At 42.3% G+C, this 18685-nt stretch overlaps 1 protein-coding gene across 1 annotated transcript in view; it reads right to left on the bottom strand.

The window, feature by feature from the left end:
- TPPP (tubulin polymerization promoting protein) overlaps positions 1-5602 on the bottom strand; it is a 66895-nt gene extending 61293 nt beyond the window's left edge. Inside the window, exon 1 of the mRNA XM_054191885.1 lies at positions 5489-5602. The gene's annotated coding sequence lies outside the window, so the exon portion shown is untranslated. The remainder of the gene's footprint in view (positions 1-5488) is intronic.
- Positions 5603-18685: the final 13083 nt, after the last annotated feature.

The following is an 18685-nucleotide window of genomic DNA, read 5'->3' as shown; positions in this document are numbered from 1 at the left end:
CCAAAAGAGACGGGAAGACAACAGCTGCTCTTCACAGTAGTTAGTCATATAATTAATTTAAAGCTCCAAAGAACATGCTGAGCATATCATCATTTTAGGATTAGTTGAGTACAGGTTCCCAACTTGTAACATTACAATTGCAGAGTTTGCTTAGCTTAATTTCCTCATACACTATACATTGTCCCCTCCTACCTTCCCCATCCAGAGCAGACTACCAATCTGAACTTCCATAGAACCCTTTCAAAATATTTCTGCAAAAGCCGTGAGTAATCAAGATCCACTCCATGAAGGAGATCATAAATTGCATAGCAAGGAAATTACTTCAAACACCAGTAAGACGGGGGCTTTGTGTACCACCTATAGTTAAAAACCAACTGATGCTATTGACAAGGATAGAATTAGATCCAAGAAAAACTGAGCTAACAGAGACTTACAGGCCTTGAAAACACTGTAAGATTTAATAGTCACAAAACATCACCTCTGATCGAAGAACTGGAGATTGTATTAGAGCTACAAAATCATGAGACATGATGATTTACCACGAGAGACTTAAAGAATTCCACCAATGTAATTTGTCAGGCGACTGAAGTCACTTTGGTGAGGTATCCAACTATCTTCGTAGAGAAAGTGCATCACATACTAAATGGCTCTTTACTATCAAAGAAACCCAACAGCTGAAAATTCAGGCTACACCAATTCAAGTTAGAAATAAGACTTCCTTAGGGAGAAATAATCAACCATTGGATATACTAAAGGTAAACTGCAAGAATAGCTGCAAATACTTCACATCCTGATGTCTGCACATTACACTCCATTTAATACAGAAGATACACTTGGTCAAGCATCTCTGAAAGACAGACTGTGATCAACTGTATGTTATTGGTCTCAGATAACTAACTGAAAATAACTAATGCACGAAGTCAATTAGGTAGTCTAAAGATTGCTTATGTTCTTGAAGTCTGCTGTTTCAGTTTTGTCTGAATACAAAAAAATAAACTAACTTTTAAGTACAGATTTTCTTCAACTACCTACAGCTTGGTACAATATTGGAGGGCAATACTTGCCTTGCTAAATCACCAGTAAGTTCTTTCACATCTATAAGCTGTTCGAGTACTGGTCCTTCTGACAGTGAAATCAGATGAGACAGGCAGATGCAGATTTGTTTTTAATTTAAAAATGAGCAGAGTCACCAACAACTAAAGAGTACTTTTGCGAGCAAGGCCTCAGCATTTGAATTTCCATTGCAAAAATTTGCTTAGCACTGAACACCATTCCTCAACGGTGCATTTAAGAACTTGTTTGAACTGGGAATGCATCCCTCAGAGATTCAAGCAAAAACTGTTACGTCCTTGATTTTTTTTTTTTTTTAAAGTTTCTCTGTCCTCATTTTGCCAAATGCTCCAATATTTGAACCCTATCACACAAGTATATTCTTAAGATTAGTCAAACTGGGCAAGAATTAACTTCGTAAGATTATTTAAGACAGTTGTACTGCAGATCCATTTCTTCCTTTTCATTCTTCTTCACTACTCATCTTCCACGTAACGCTCCAAAGCTTTGGTCTGTATACTCTCAGTTTTCTACCCAGGACAAGGGAAGTTCTTATCACACACTCAGGACACTATGAGGCAGGGGAAAGATGAGGAAGAAAAGAACAGGAAGAGGGAATCTCAAGACAACAGGCAAGACTAAGAAAGAACCCAGGTTTCTTGCCATCTGCCAAGTCCTAACACAGTTAAGATTCCCTCTTAGCAGGAGCAAACTGAATTGCCCACCTGCTCCACATAATAACTAACAATAGATTAAAAACTTCCCATCTGTTTTGATGGACATACCACTGCGAGCCACAAAAACTGACCAACACAAAATCAGTCTGTTCTGCTCCATCAGCACTTGAGATAAACACCCAGTCAGAAAAAGCGTCCTGAAACCTGAACAGGCTATGTGTACTTGTCCTGTACTACATGTACGGGCCCTATGTACTAAAAGGCCATATTTATATCAGGGTATTTTACCAATAACATCCTCTCAATCTACAGTTACTTTCACTACTATTTCAAAGTATTCCAATAGCCAGACTACACTGCAATGGGAAATTCTTGCAGTGCTTCTATGTATGGGCAATTTAGGATGGGCAGGATTGATGCATTCACTAAGAAATTTCTTTCTGCTGAAGGCGTATTTGTTACTATGTCTTTTTTATGGATTTGGGCACATGAGGGAGACGAGAAGAGCTAGCTAGAACTGCTTATTGAAAGCACTGGGGGAAAGGCAGAGCAATGTGATTTTTCCTGTATAATGTTTTGATTTTGAAATGAAAACGCCATTTCGAAATTCTAAGAAGTGACCCTAAATTTAAAGAATAGTAAAAACCAAGTAGCCTTAAGATAAAAATTTTCATATTGGGTCGATGTAGGTTTTTATTTTATTTTATTTCAACTTTCAGCATTTCCTCAAGTTAAACACATTTAAAAGTGCCCCCAAATCAAGACATTATTCACATGTCCCAAGAATGCCCTTTGATACCAGAACTTCCCTCACAGAACTGTGCAAGTCTGACATTAAGGTCTACAATTCCATTTGCCCTAACATATGAGAAAGAGAAAATACATAGCTGGATAATGCACACACATGTATCAATGTATCCTTCCTAACAACACCCACATTCCCTTTTTCGTACCAGTGTCATGTTCTGTATTTTGGATCATAATATTTTGTTCCATGGTCATATTGCACCTAACACGTTAGTCAAGGTCCCTGATCACAGCTGCCAGACACTATGGCAATACAAACAGTAAGCAAAATATTTCTTTTCGACTAACTGGCAGAGGCACCTAAAAGCACTTATGCCCATAGCAGTCATGCCAGTATAGCAGAGAAACACTAGGGATGAAAATTACATACCTGCATTTAATTTCAATTACTACACCCAGCACAAAAATGGTTTTTGGATGGAGAAAAAAACCCCTGTGTTTATTGCTTGCTGAAAAGAGTTCATTTAATTTATGCAAGAGCAACAAGCAATATGCATGTAAATAGAAAGGACATGACATCATGGAATGACTACACCACAGGAAAAACTGTTCTTGTTTTAAGTTGTTCTTCATACAGTGACATAGGCTTGTGAATACAGTCACATTCTCACACTGAAGGCTTACGTAATCAAAGTATGCAAAGCAAGGAAAATATCCGGTATTATTTTAATTTGCATCTTAGCTTATCATCTGAGAGCAAGGTATTAAGTTTAAACACTGTATGGCTTATTCTCTAAAACATTCTGAGATACATTAAGTACAATTAATTGCCTCTAACAATAATCAGAATACACTCATCTTAACATAAATTGACATAACTGCCTGCCTGCATCCCTCCTTCCTCCTTAAATGATATGTCCTTTTTTTTTCTTTCCTTTTTCAAATTAAGCTCAAAGAAGCTCAAGAAGTAAAAATAACTTCTGTCATATAGCTGCCTACAGAAAATAATTTGAATGAATATATCTACTATAAAAATTAAATAAAAAGACATTATTTTTCACCACTGTCAATCCACAGTTTAAACTTGGCACAGAAAACACTACTTGCTGTATGTATATTTCCATTTATAAAGGCCTTTTCTTACATTTACAAGGGCCAAGTGCAAGCACCACAGGAGACTCCTATGTGAATTTTATCTGCAATTTGATCCTTGCATGGCATGCTGTCTAAGCATTACACTGTACTATGATTTAATACTGGACATATACTTCGGCAGTTACAAATGATGGACTATTTAAAGGCATACGACTGTGATCCAGAGAGGTACAAAAGCAGTCAAAATAGCACTTTATTCTGGTTTTGGGAGGGGTGAGTTTGAGTTAGGAGAGGGCCTGTAAAAAACCTAATTTGAAAAAGAAGTGGCTCATCACTAAAGGATTAAAAAAAATGGCCATCGACATTTAAAAAAATAGATTGTATACATTTCATAAACAGTCATGCTATTTTAAGCCTGAGACCATGAAAGTGTATAGCTGTCTCTCCACTTTCGCTGCAAGTTTTCAGAGCACTATAGAAAAAACAACCCCAAACCTGTTTCGTTAATGTTTCATTATCACGCTAACGCTTCTAAAGCATGCTATTTAATGACACCAGTTGAGAAAACAGTATGAAGGCTCAGGAGAAGTCAGTGAAAACAGTTTCCTATCGTATGTTTCATTTCAGGCTGGGGGTTGGGTTTGCCCCTCCTTTTCTTTTCAAATAAACATAAGCAGTTATGCAATCCTCCGTAAAATCTGAAAGAATTTCTCCTCCCACCCCCCCGCCAAACCTGCTCATGTAGACCCTACAAAACACGAACAGGGAAATGGCTCGTCAGCAGCATCTACTGCGAGGTTCAAAGCTGCCAGCGTTTAGGACACACGCTTTTCACCTGGGCGTTCGGCACCTTGTAGCATCTTCCCCGTGGAAGAATTTCGCCCAGGAACGCGAGATTTTACCCAGGACTGAAGAAACGCTTGCAACCGCTGCTGATTTGGGGAGGGGGGGGTGGAAGGGTGCGGGTACGCGTCTTCGTTTTCAAACTAGCCAGCCGGGTGGCAGATTAATTCACATGATTTCGCCTCGTCCTGTTTTCCACCCTAGACTACCGTACTTGTCTCTATACCTCCGCGTGTCACACCGCAGCATCTAAAAAGCCTCCCAAACCTGATGCCGGTTTCCACGGAGGAGCGGTTCTCAGAGACAAAGCCCCTTCGGCTAACACTTGGGCATTTAAACAAAAAAAAGGCAAATCGGCTTTACCCATCGACCCCCATTAAAAGGGGGACCACTTGCTCTGCGCAACAACACGACGCAGCAGCTGAGGCTTCGCCGCCGGCTCCAGATAATGGCCAACAGCGCAGCATTTGATGCGTGCGCAAGGTGGATCTTTCCCCCAGCTCCTCCGGGCGACGCCCGCAGGCAGAGCCGGGCTTGCCAGCCGCCGGCGTCGCCCACCCAGTGCCGCCGGCAGACAGCCCCCCCCGCCCCGGCCCCGCCGCGATGGCGGTGGGAGATGCGGCTGCCGGAGCCCATCCCGACGGGCTGGCGAAGGAGAGCAGCGCTGCACCCAGCGCCGCTCCCCCGCCCCTGGCTCTGTCGGGAGGGACGCAGCAGCGGGAGAGGGGACAGCGAGGGGTTAATCCTGCGGAGGAACGCTCCGCTGCGGCACCCGCCGCCGCCTCGCCCGCAGCCCCCCGCGGACGTTACATAACGGGGCAGGGCAGGGCGCCGCGCGCCCCTCCGCTGGGGGCGGGCCGCCGGTGGCACCGCGGTAGCGGGGGCATCCAGCCTGGGGCAGCTCCGCCGACGCGCCCGCCCCCTCCCCTCGCGTCTTCGTTAACCGAACACGAATTAGGTAGCCAGCGCCCTAATTTGTTAGGTTTGGGGGGTGGGGGGGAAAGACACGCACACCACCACCCAGCCCCAAAACAGAGGGGCCTGTCTCGCCCGCCCCGCAAGAGGTGCCAACTCACCGCCGGCTCTCGAGGGGCGGCAGAGTCCCGCCAGCCCAACCTGACACTCGCCCGGCTCCGGCGCTATCGGCAGCCCGTGTCAAGCCGGCGCGGCGGCTCCAGCAGGCACCGCCCTCGCTGCCCGGGCATTGGCGAGCGCCCGGCGCCGCCTGCCCGCCCCTCCGCTGCTCGCCCCCATAGGTCGGGCGGGCTGTCCGGCGGCGGCCGCTCCCGCCCCCCGCGGAGCCTGAGGTAATGAATTAGCGTAGGGGCAGCCGCTGCTTTTGCTGCCTTAAATGGCTGGTTAAGGCTGGCGGCGCCTCCGCCCGCTCCTCCCTGCTCGCTGCCCGGTGCGCGGCAGCAGGTGGGCAGGGGCAGGTGGAGGGGCGGCCGGGAGGCGGTGGCTGCCTCACCGCTCCCCTCGCCGGGGGCGACGCGACGCGGGGTGGGCCGGGCCGGTAAGTCCCAGCAGCTTCCGCCATCTCGAACATAGTATTCCCCCTTCCCGAGGGAGAACCGGGGACCGAGGGGCACCTCTGCGTCCTGAGCCCGGCGGGTTTGGATCCGGATTGCTGCTCGGCTATGCTTTAAGCTGTGGCTGGTGACGTAAAGTAAATAAAAATCACGTAAAAGACAGGGCTGTGCAATGCAGTAGGCGTTCCGTAAAACCTCACGTTCCCTCAGCTTGCTGCCTGCCTAGGAGCAGGCCTAGGGTTGGCACAGCAGAGAGGTGCAGACACAAACCCAGTCTGCAGCGATCCCATCCAAAGCCTTAGAGCACTGAGACAGTTCAGGAGTCAGCAGAAATGTAATGATTTAACTGTCGTGTAGCCTCATTCATGAATTTATAACCAGATTCTGATGACCTGGCAGAGACTGGTGGACCGTAACTTGATAGCTGCTGTGCTGAAATCAAGTTGAAACAATCTACCTGCGGAGGTTAGGGAAAATAGCAAAATGATCCAGTTAATGTGCAGTGGAGTCTCAGTTTTTCAAATGCAGGATAGACACATAGCTAACTTTTAAAAGTAGTCATATACCTCTACTTGCCTTAAGATGCACAATAAAAGTGTATAAAATATTATAAAACTAGTTTATAAACTCTTACTTCAGTATTATTGAAATGACCCAGAATGTCATTTAAGGCCCCCTTGTATTAGCATTGAGTTTGGCTGCACTACTGATTAAGGTTTTGTGATAGATTATGTCAAATGCATTTGTGATATTTCGTGGAAGCACAAACCAAAATCATGTTGTATTTTTTTCCCAGGTTTTCTCTTTCACCATGTGGATACAGAAAACCTACCGTCTATGAAGCCTGGGCCGGCTTAAGGCCCAAGAAGAGTCCTTACCATAGAGCTGAGAAACAGATTAAGACAGGTACATCTTTAAATCAGAGCCTAGTTTTGAAGGCAAAGAGGAATGCAATATACATTAACATGAAATAAGGTATGGTAGATAGCCCAGTGGAGACTGTTCTCCTAACGTTTAATATGGGGCTCATCCTATATATTATTTTCAATTATTTCCCCCATCCCACACAGCTCAGAATATAATTTTCTGTTACTCTAACAGAATTTTGTGTCATAAACCATGCCATCAATCTTAGAAAGTGTACAGAGTAAGAATTGCCCAATTTTGATTTTGTGACAGAATTCAGACAAATTTCACAATTTATTTGTGCTTCATTAAAAAAAAAAATAGAAAGAAGCAAACTTCATAGAATCATAGACTGGTTTGGTTAGGAAGGGACCTTTAAAGGTCATGGAGTAGTGAGACTAAACACGTATTCCCAATAGGCACATACATACAAACACATTTCTGCAACACACACATAACATACACACATGTACAACTACACAGATCTGTACAGATGGAAACACTTAGCACTCACACAAACACTAACAGCACTAATGGCCTCATCTTGTTCCCCTTTGGCTCATCAGGATGAAGGTGCATTAGTACAAAATATATACATATACATTATGTGGATTCCTCTGGTAGGTGAGCTTAGATACTCAAGCTACCCCTGGATCCCTGATCCCCCCCACTGCTGTACCCTGGACATATGAGCCCCCAAGACCTGCAATCCCACTCCAGCTGTTGGTACAGACCTCATTCACAGATACACACACTATGGATCTGCTGGTACCTGGATCCCCGATCTCCCCTGATGCTGTACCCTAGAGGCATGAGCCCCCAAGGCCTGCAACCCAACTCCAATTGCTGGTACAGACCTCGTCACTCGCAAACACATGCACTATGGACCTCTCAGGAGCTAGGCTTAGACACACAGTCCATCCAGTAACTGGCTGTGGATACCAGGTTTCCCCAGTTGCTGACACCTGGGCACGCTAGTCTCCAGACCCCCCAGTCCCACTCCACCAGTACAGATTTCCTTGCACACAGTAGCACATAAACATGCACACTGTGGATCCCTCCAGTAACTGGGCACACACTAGCCAATAGCTTAGACATAGAGTCCATGCAGCCTGGATCCCTGTTCTCCCCAGTTACTTCTTGCACAGGAACACACACACACGTGGTGTCTCAGTTGACCTTCAGATCTTACGGCTTCTCCATCAGTTGGCATAAATCTCCTGATCCCTTTGGAAGCCAGCTTCTCCAATTGCCTCAATCCTAGAGACACACCTTGTTCCAAAGCCTCTTAACCTCCTTTCCACCTAGTATGGCTTGATATTTGTACTCTCGCTTGGACCAATTGCTTGCACCGCAGACACGTATGACCCCTGATCCGCAGTGCAGTTGTTAGCGATTGTTTTTACACTGCTGATATGCAGGCCCTATAATCCATGGTCTGACTCCAGTTGCTGACATGTCGACCTCCACATGGAACAGAGAGTCCCCTATGCAGGAAAACAGAAATGGAATTTAAGAAGGTGGCAGGACAGCTGGTGATGACCAGCTGGTGATGACCAGGGCGCGGACAGACAAGCATACTGACTAGCAACCTGTTTACACGTGTGACCCCTTTTGTCCTCTTAGCCCTCTATTTACCCATACTTGTTCCTCTCCAAGCCACCATGATCCCTCCCTTTCTCTGCCTTTGGTTTGTCCCCTAAACGTGCCATAAGAAGTCTTGTGCAATCCCAAGATTCCCTGAATGTCAGGTGGGGTTCGAACTTGATATTAGGAAACATTTCTTTACCGAGAGGGTGGTCAAACCCTGGAATAGGCTTCCTAGAGTGGTGGTCAGTGCCCCAGGCCTGTCAGTGTTTAAGAGACTTTTGGTCAGCCCTGTAGTGGTCAGGCAGTTGGACTAGATGATTGTTGTAGGTCCCTTCCAACTATTCTATTCTATTCTATTCTATTCTATTCTATTCTATTCTATTCTATTCTATTCTATTCTATTCTATTCTATTCTATTCTATTCTATTCTATTATTCTAGTCTATTCCATTCCATTCCATTCCATTCCATTCCCCTGCATTTCCAGAGCCTTTCCAGACTCATCTGGTGGGTTCCAGACCTGGATGATGGGTGTCAGTTCTCTTTTGTGACAGTCCTGATGGGCAATGGGCAGGGGATCTGTTTGAGTTCCCCATAAGTATGGAGGTTCCCCTGCTTGTCATTGTTGTTCTGTGCTACATTTAGTGTATGGAGATGGGATTTATTTGATGTTTATCAAATAACCCAAGAACACTTAATTTCTGGTGGCACTTTGAAGACTCCCTTCCAAACTAATTTTTATGAAAATGTAGTACAAAATCACAAAAGCCCATTTTAGGGTTATCTATATTTGGTTTATGTGGCAAATTTCTGGGGAGGCTACAGCGGTAGCTTTTGTGAGAAGCTGCCAGAAGCTGCCCCCCATGTTGGACAGAGCCAGTTCCAGTTGGCTCCAAGACAGACCCACCACCGCCCAAGATTAGTCTGGTAGTAGCGTGCTGTGATAGCATTTTTAAGGAGGGATAAAAAATGGTGCACAACAGCAGCAGCTGGAGGAGAGGAGGGAGAATAAATGAGAGACACTACTATTCAGACACCAAGGTCAGTGAAGAAAGAGGGGGAGCAGGTACTCCAGGTGCCAGAGCAGAGATTCCCCTGTGGCCTGTGTGGACGACCATGGTGATGCAAATTGACCCCTGCAGCCCATGGAGATCCATGGTGGAGGAGATATCCACCCCGCAGCCTGTGGGCGACCCCACACTGGAGCAGGTGGATGCACCCTGAAGGAGGCTGAGACCCCGTGAAGTACCTGTGCTGGAGCAGGCTCCTGGCAGGACCTGCAGCCCTGTGGAGAGGAGCCCGTGCTGGAGCAGGTTTTCTGTCGGGATCCCACTGGGGGACCCATGCTGTCTGTTCCTGAAGGACTGCACCCTGTGGAATGGAACCACAGTGGAGCAGTTTGTGAAGAACTGCAGCCCGTGGGAAGGACCCACACTGGAGAAGTTTGTGAAGGACTGTCTCCCATGGGAGGGACTCCATGCTGGAGCAGGGGAAGAGTGTGAGGAGGAAGGAGTGGCAGAGACAAAGCGTTACGAACTGACTGCAACCCCCATTCCCCGTTCCCCCGCAGCGCTTCGAGGACTGATGTTGAGAAGTTGTGAGTGAAGTTGAGCCTGGGAAGAAGGAAGGGGTGGAGGGAAGGTGTTTTTAGGTTCGTTCTTATTTCTCACTACCCAACTCTGTTTAATTGGTAATAAATTCATTTCCCCTAGTCGAGCCTGTTTTGCCCATGACGGTAATTGCTGAGTGATCTCCCTGTCCTTATCTTGACACATGAACCTTTCGTTCTACCTCTTGTCGAGGAAGCGGAGTGATAGAGCAGCTTGATGGGCATCTTGCAGCTAGCTAAGGTCAACCCACCGTATTACTACACTACCTTAATAAAGTAATGTAACTTTGGATTCATTTTAATCCTGTGTGCAAATCAAAACCTTCTGTATTTTAAAGTGGGGGATGGGGCAGTTCTTCTTTGTTTGCATGTATTTTCATTTTTGACTCAAGAATGCTGTCTTCAAGTGTTATGTGTGCCTTGGACATTTATTCAAAAAAATAATGTGAATGCCAACATGCATCTATGTTGTATATTTCTACAGCACTTGGTACACTTGCTTTACATGATACTACTACACTGTTACAATGAATTCCCTAGAGCTCCCAGAAGCCTCCTTTCATCCCCACACAAAGAATTATTTTTCTCAGTACAGAAAATAATCTATTCAATTTTACGCTGATAAGACACTAGTGCTCTGCCACAGAACAGGGCCTCACAACAAATCCTGAGAGTAGTCCAACCCTTGATTAGCTTGATCTCCTGTGGAAGTCCATTCCCTCCCAAGAAAAGAAGACCCTGGACCGTGACCTTGAGGTCTCACTGTCTTATCCTAAGATTAGCTTCATTTCCCCAAGAGGTTAGTACAGCTGTGTTTGTACGCTGTAGCTGTGGCTGAAAGATACCATCTTTTCTTCTAAGCACTGTGTAAGTTCGCATACGACCTGACCTGATTTGTCAGTGTGACCCAGCAGTTTAAATTCTCTTTTGGTCTTCTAAATAAACATTTGAAAATATGATTGATCAAGTGTCATTGTCTCTGACATACTCTTGTCAGACACCTCCAAGCCACTGCAGCAGGAGTATGTTTCCTTAGAATCCAGGAACGGAGCAGAGTGCAGGCACTAGCTGTACCCTACGTCCTGCAGGGTCTTTCAGAATGCAAAATTCCTACAGGCCAGTTTAAGGATGAACTTTCTTGCCTCTGGGCTGATGGCAACAAAGATTACGAAAACTGGCCCTACAGTTTCCATTTTCAGAGCTTCACAATAAGAAAACCACAGCCAGACTTCACATTGAATTCCAAAATATTACTGATTTTAATTAACACTACAAGAAGTACACAGACTTGTTCAAAATGAAACTGTATGTATTCCCCTACTTCATGCTCCCATCAGCTAGCATGCTGGTTTCTTCTTTCGCTTCAAGGCAAAGTCATCTGGGAAGGACTTAGATCTGCTTCCTGTAGTTGACACAGCTGATTTTCAAGTTGCTCTACTTACTGCCCATCCCTGTTATCTCTATGATGTTTATCCTCATATGAATTTTATTCACAAGTTTTGCAATTTTAAATATTTTTTTGCTTTTTCCTTCTTTCTTCCCTAGTTCTCTACAAGGCCGACAATTCTTTACTGCTTAGGCAGCTCCTTTGCTAACATATTAAGCCAGATCCACCAGGGTTGGAAAACTCTGTGGCCAACATTATTTCCCGGACCGAGAGAAATGAGATGCAACACTGACAAAATGATAGATTACATAAGCTCTGGGTGTTCAGTGAACCAGCAGTTACACCGTATCTTGAGCCAGAACTATTAAACAGTAAATAAAAAGATTTTTCAAGTCAGCAGGCCTGCGTAGGAAAATGTATCACCAAGAGCGCCTTATTATCATTAAAGGTCACTTTAGTTTGCTTGGAATTTTCAAGCAGTAATCAGAATATTTGTGTGAATCAAAGAGTATTAAACTTCCATCAAAATAATCACTTTAAAATGCCAAGTCATCACTCCACTTAGAAAAACAGGGTTTTTTTTATGTTGTTGTTGCTTTTTTTTAACCACTTCTTAGAATAGTTACAGAAACTAAAAATCAATCAAGCCTACGCCAGCCTTTCATCTGGTGAAAATCATGTACAATTTTCCAAGTTATACAAATAGTCAGAAATATATTGCCACAACATTACACATAGTCAATTTATATACAGCTATGTGTGTAGTCTCAGTCTTTTACAGGAGGGCTAGCTACCTGCCAGGCCCCCACCAGCAGTACAAATGCATTTTTTATATATAAAATTGCAGGGAATATTTAATTGTATAAACAATGTGGCAGAATTTCAAGCATAAAAGGCCATTCTCATTTCACAGGAAGTTTGATTTAGGACATTCTGTATTTTGCAATGCGCTGTCCTGTAACTTTGTGTACAAACTAATCCAATTATGTTTATGGAATCAGTGCTGCTCATCAATTTTACTGACTTATAAATTAATAATAAAATCATGCCAATATAGAAGCCATAGTTCAGATGTGCACTTGTATTCATGAAATAACTTCATCACGCTAACAGTACAGGGCACAGTCCTGTAAATGTCTGACCATGATAGAATTCCTTATTTATTTTTATTTGCCAAAGCTGCCAACAAAAATCATTCATGAAAAGGTGAGCTTCAGTCAAAGCACGTAGAGCTCCAGAAGCTGTAAAGTTAAAACCAGCCTCTCTCACTCACTCTTCTCCGTTGCACACAGACCCCTTTGGCGAGTACCTTATCACATGCTCTTTCTTTCAGATGGAATGCTATCCTAACCCATATTCTCTTGCCCAATCTCCTACCAAAAAGTGAAAAGGAACAAAGCAGGACAATGCAGAGCAGCTCCAGAAAAGGATAAGCCTCTGCAGCAGATCCAATAATTTGGATCAATTTTAAGAAACCTGGATTCCAGTAGTGTATTTTGTACAGGCGTTGCGTGGAGCAGTTAGCAACACGCTCAGTCTCGCTCTGCATCTGTTTTGCAGACATAAATTGGAGTTAATCCATTTTACAGTAAGGATATCTGAGAGACATAAAGATATTGTAGCACAAAGACATTACTTTAAAGGAAAAAAAAAGCCTTTATTATGGAAGCACTCAGTGATGCGAAGGTTGTGACAAGAGACAGTTCTTTAAAAAAAGCTTTTTAAGGCAGTCCTTCATTCAGTGAGTATTTTAGCTCTATGTGAATGACTTTGTAGTTGAAGATGGCACATTGAAAAGCCCACAGCACCTACACACTTCTAAATATCTATATTCTATATCATTTCATACAATGGACAACAACTACAGTAGTTGCTGCAGCCTTATTCATTTTCTGATTTCTTTTTCCCTCAGTTAACTGTTGAAAAACATTTTCTTGTCCCTTTTTGGTAGTTTATTCAACTCCTCACATGTAGTCCCAACTTCACTCTATCTTTGTTAGCTCAGCATTTATCCAGAGCCCTAAAATACTCTCAGGAGGAAATATAAATCACAAATTTTCTTTTGGACAGGAGGGGAAATGGCCAGGAAGTGAATTGCAGAACTGCAGAGCATCAGTGAAGTCTAACACCAAAGATTCAGCGTTGCTGTTAAGACGGTAAACAGAACCTGATGGCATTTGTATGGAAATGGCCACACCAAGCTATTTCCTTAGTGCAAGAATTTTTCAGCGCTGTTCTGCCTCTGGTGACCTACACTCTCAAATGCTTCAGGGAGAGGTGGAGAAGTCAAAATGAAAGATAGAAATGTTACCAAGACTGCCCACAGAACAGAAGCAGTCCTTCAGGTACTCGCAGCAATTTGCCACTAGAATCTGAGGAGCTGGGTACTTTTTTGTTCAGTTTAGCTTAATTTACTTTGTGGCAGGTTATGAATGTTATGAAACATTTCTTAAGCTCGCCCGTTTGTTCGTCTCAAATGTCACTGACTGCCCCTGGCACTAAATTCCACAACTATTTTCTTTGTGTAAAAGTAAGAATTCTTTTACTGTGACATTTTATAACAGAATGCTGTTAACAAGTGTTCATTGATTAGGAAATGAAGTGATAAGAGATGTAGATTTGTGTTAAAACTAGGTGATTGTTATCTAAGCAGCTACCACATGTCCTCTTTTTTCTTGGCTAGAGACAATAATATAAGCCTATCCATCAGTCTTAGCTGTGATACTTTCTTTTTCTAGTGGCTTTATGACAAAGAGAGCTTTGTCAGAGCTCATCCCGTCAGTGTGAATATACACTGGTACCGTATGTGGACTTTACTGTAATCCACCCTAGAATCAACACGTGAAGTTTTAGCCCCACTAAAACTAAGAGTTTTTTTACCATTAACATAAAAGGAGTTAGCATTTCATTTTCAACTCCCTTACTTTCTCACATACTTTTTACTAAATAAAGCCAGAGAAAAATCTGTTTAAAAACAAAATCAAATAAGACAAAACTGAATCTGTTCTGTACTGCTTAGGGAGCATGTGGTTCAACATGACAAGAAGCAAAGGGCCAAATGCAATAAAAGTTCTCATATTCTGTGTGGTTATTTGATTTAGGTCTAGTGTCACGTTTTGCCACTTAGTGCTTATTCCTTAGAAGAATTTGAACAGCTGAGTCCCACTCTTAATTTAAACCTGCATCTATTACAAACAAAAGCCACGCAACTACAAAATACAAAGCAAACAGTCAACTAGAGTAAAATCAGGGTATTTTCTGGTCAACAATGAGCGCTAATACGTGAATCCTTTTTGCTGCCCAATGGAGGTGAATACTGTTCTTTTCACACACCAAAAGGCACAGACGTGCTCTCTGTGAACTTTTGCTGAAGCCGATCAAGATATCCTTGTCTCAAGGTGTTTAGATTAGCCTTCCATTTTTATTACCACTGTAACGAGATGTCTGAGTGCAGTATTTGTCCCTGTGTCAAGCATTTAATTTCATAGTGTCATGTGTCAAAGTGCTGCTACAGGTAGGTCACTTTGTGTCAGACTATGAGTGGAAGTACCTGGGATGTGGAAACATGCTCTGCTGCTTCAGCTCTAGAAATGGGAAATTCCTGCAGCGAGCAAGAGCAGATAGGTGTAAGGAGGAAAAGAATTCAGGTATTACACTGAGGTTTAATCAGGCATGAATTGCTAGAGGACGTTGAAAGCCTCAAAACTGGAGGTTCGCTATGTACTTGCTCTTTCTGTCCCTTTTTTGTTTTGGTTTGGTTTTTTTGTTGTTGCACATGGAGCTGCCATGCAAGTCATGTCTGACAAACAACAACGCTACGCTGTTTTGCATGACCAGACCCCGGCATGGGATCAGGCTTTTGCTGCAATAGTCTCTGATCACATTTAAATGCTCATGGTTAAATGATCACTGAAACCATGTCAGTTGAGTTACCCAGAGCGAACAGTACATAGTTGGTCAGCTTTATGCTTTTATGTTGGATATATATTCTGTTTATGAGAAGAACAGTAATTAGTGCTCTGATTGCATCACAGAGATGCAGAGGCTGGGGGGGAAAAAAAACCAAAACAAACAGAAAAAAACCCCAACCAACTCCCCCAGACACTAGTACTAAATTATCAATCAAAAAAAAAAAGTTTCAACATTGGAAATTTATTTTATATGCTCCCACATTCTTTTATTACAGCAGCAGAACTTCTAATGTGAGCCAGAAAAATGAATTTGTCTCATAAAGCAGAGAGATGTGAGAATAACTGGAATCAGAGGAACAACTCCTTTAGGTTTCTAAGGAAACCAAAGACCTTAAGGCAGTTGACTGAAATGTACTCAAAGATGTGATTTAGCAGCTACCATCTCAACTGAGCTACAGAGCTCAGTTTCAAAAGCTCTGTCTTTGTCCCCTGTAAGCCAATGATTCATAAATAATTGGAATAAGTCAGCAATAAAGCCCCTAAATTTTGCACTGGTATTGTTTATATATTGAACTACACCCAGAAGCATCAACAAAAATTCAGGTTAACCAATCACTGTCTCAGAACGCTTTCAACAATTATTCATGTTCAGAATAGTTTTTTGTGTAGTGAACAAGAGCACTGTGTTTCATGACCACCAGTCTGATGATCCACTCTTGTGCTTCTTCTGATGGCAGCGGGGAAAGATGGGGTGCCAATGAAAAGAGAGGAAGGAGAACTGAAAAGTCTCCATATGCTGGCAATTAGTACAAGAGGATGCCAAACCATCAGAGAGGCTAGTTCATCCCCTGTAACCCATTAACATGTTCCAGTATTAAGTTTCAAGCTTTGGCAAGTCTTCTGAAACAGATGTCTTGTCTTATCAGTGGGCAAATGCCTTCTAGCATGAACAAAATGTATTACTCTAGGATCTGGAAACTTCCCTTACTTCCCCGTTTCCCCAAACAGCAAAGTACTGATGAGTGTGGTATTCAAAATGAAAAAAAACTATAAAACAGGTAACATGGGCAAGTGATCCTCTTTCCTTTAAACTGTGGAAGAGCCAAACTCTTTTGCTAGGTTCACCCTATGAAGGATTTTTAATAGTGGCTGAAACGTGTGTTGTGCAAGATTTCAGTCCAAATTCTTTTGAAGTTACAGCCACTGAAAACTTAATCTTGCTATGAAAAGCGCTGTGCAGTTTGTGGTTGCTGCCTATTACTCCTAAGGCATGTGTAACTTCTTCACAATCATAAAATGGAATGAGAAATAGACCCCATATCTTCTGGGCACAGTGCCATAAGAGGAAAGGTAAGAATGTGGTCAAAATAAGATTTTCTAATTAGCAATACAAGATTAGCTAATTCTCCCCTTTTGATTTCCTTAGCTGTCAACACATGTGCAGTACATTACATTTTTCTTCATATCACATAAATGCAGGCCCTTCCATTGGATATTTACAGTGAACGTAGGACAAGTTGGAGGGTGGTCTGCCTCTAAGTGTTTGCATCTCAATTCACTCCTGCGAGGCAAAGACCCTACACAGGAAGTTAAAAACCTTTACCCAGCAAAGCCTAGCACGGAATGCTAGCACTGAATAGCACACAACAAAGCCTAACATCAAATAGCACATAACTTTTTCCAAACAAAGAATACCAAGCAAATAAGGAAATAAAAAAAAAAAAAAAAAAGTGAAGAAATGAAGAAATGTTAAATTGCACTATTCGAGAAATAATCTTACATTACATTCTGTTTGTAGCAGACAAAAAGGAGACATATCCTGACAATCCTGGAAATAAGCTAAGGAAGTGGCTGTTTCGCATGTGTCTAGAACAGACCTGTTGGTGCAGTTGTCTTTAATGTGACTTGTTCTTCCTTGTGTAAGCCACTATAAGCGAGATCCTCAAAAGCTTTTTGGTCATTTTGCCACAGAGAATTTCATACGCATATCCTATATGTCTCTGGCCACCCAGATAACCATTACAGAATAAAAACAATCACTGATACAAAATGGCCAAAGGCTACAGAAAAATTCTCAGATTTAGATCAGCCAGGTCTGAGCATACAGAACAGCAATACTTTGTACACTGTCCAGGAAATTCAGTTGCTTGGAAGAAACCCTGAACTATTGCATTTTCCCCCTTTCTAGTTTTGTGTGGCTATCCTTCAAATTCTTCAACAGAGTGGTACAAATTAAAAGTGGTACAAAGTTTTGAGTTTTGACATTCTTTATCTAGTTCTTTTGATTGGTTGTTACAGCCTTTGTTAAAATAGTCCAGCTTTCCAGAGGACTAAATGCTAAAACTGTAGAATGTTAGGTTAAGGAAAGCTTTAAAATAAAAGTAATTTTATTTAAATTATAATTGATTTTAAAGAGTTAAAATTAAAATCTATTCTGCTTGCATTTTTTTCAATAAATACCAAACAACAAGGCAATTATAAATACTGGCAGCAAAACCCACCGCATCTAGAACACAATGCAGAATATCAAAACCTGTACCTAGAAGATGGACTTTAAAATCTGAAACAAACTCATGCATAAATGGTAAGGTGGATGAATGTGTTTGGATATGTTGTTTAAAGGCTCTGGACAGAAAATCTGTGCTCAGTTTTGATACGTATTACATTTCATTCAAGAATATCACTGACAGCAAACTAATAGATCATAAGTATTGTCAAATAGTTCCAACCACTAAGTAATTGTTTGGATACATGCCTTTTCACTTGTATCCTCTCAGTATTACATTACATTACATCACATAACTTGTTCTTCTCCTCAGATTATATAGTATTCACACACAAAAGCCAAAATGTTTTATACACGTTTGCAGGAACATAGTTAACAAAAGCTATGCCATTCAAAGAAGACAGATTAAACTTCTCCACCTATATTCTCTACACACACACGTAAAATTGTTAACATATAAAAGGAATGGAAAACCTTTTTTCAGGTGCATGCACATTTCAGGTGTTATTAAAGACTAAAAGAAAGGCAACCATTTGCAATAAGCTTTCCTATGGTGAAGAATGCGTTTTCCATGACATGGGTCCTTACCATCTCTACACGTAACTTTATTAAGCAACAGAAAACATGCACTGGAATACAGCCATAAGGATAATATTTGAAATAAAATCTCCCCAAGTATAGCTTTCATTACCATGAAGGCTACTTAAAACATATACCTTATCAGAATGTTCAAAAGATATAAAATAGGATATCGAAATATTGCACAAGATCAAATGGAGCAGATAACAGGCACAAGAGTGATAAGAATTCCCACTAATTACCAAATGGAATTCTTA

Source organism: Rissa tridactyla, chromosome 2, assembly GCF_028500815.1.
Source record: "Rissa tridactyla isolate bRisTri1 chromosome 2, bRisTri1.patW.cur.20221130, whole genome shotgun sequence".
Taxonomy (NCBI): Eukaryota; Metazoa; Chordata; class Aves; order Charadriiformes; family Laridae; genus Rissa; species Rissa tridactyla.
Note: the sequence above shows the minus strand (reverse complement) of the source record. Positions and strands in the feature narration are given on the sequence as shown.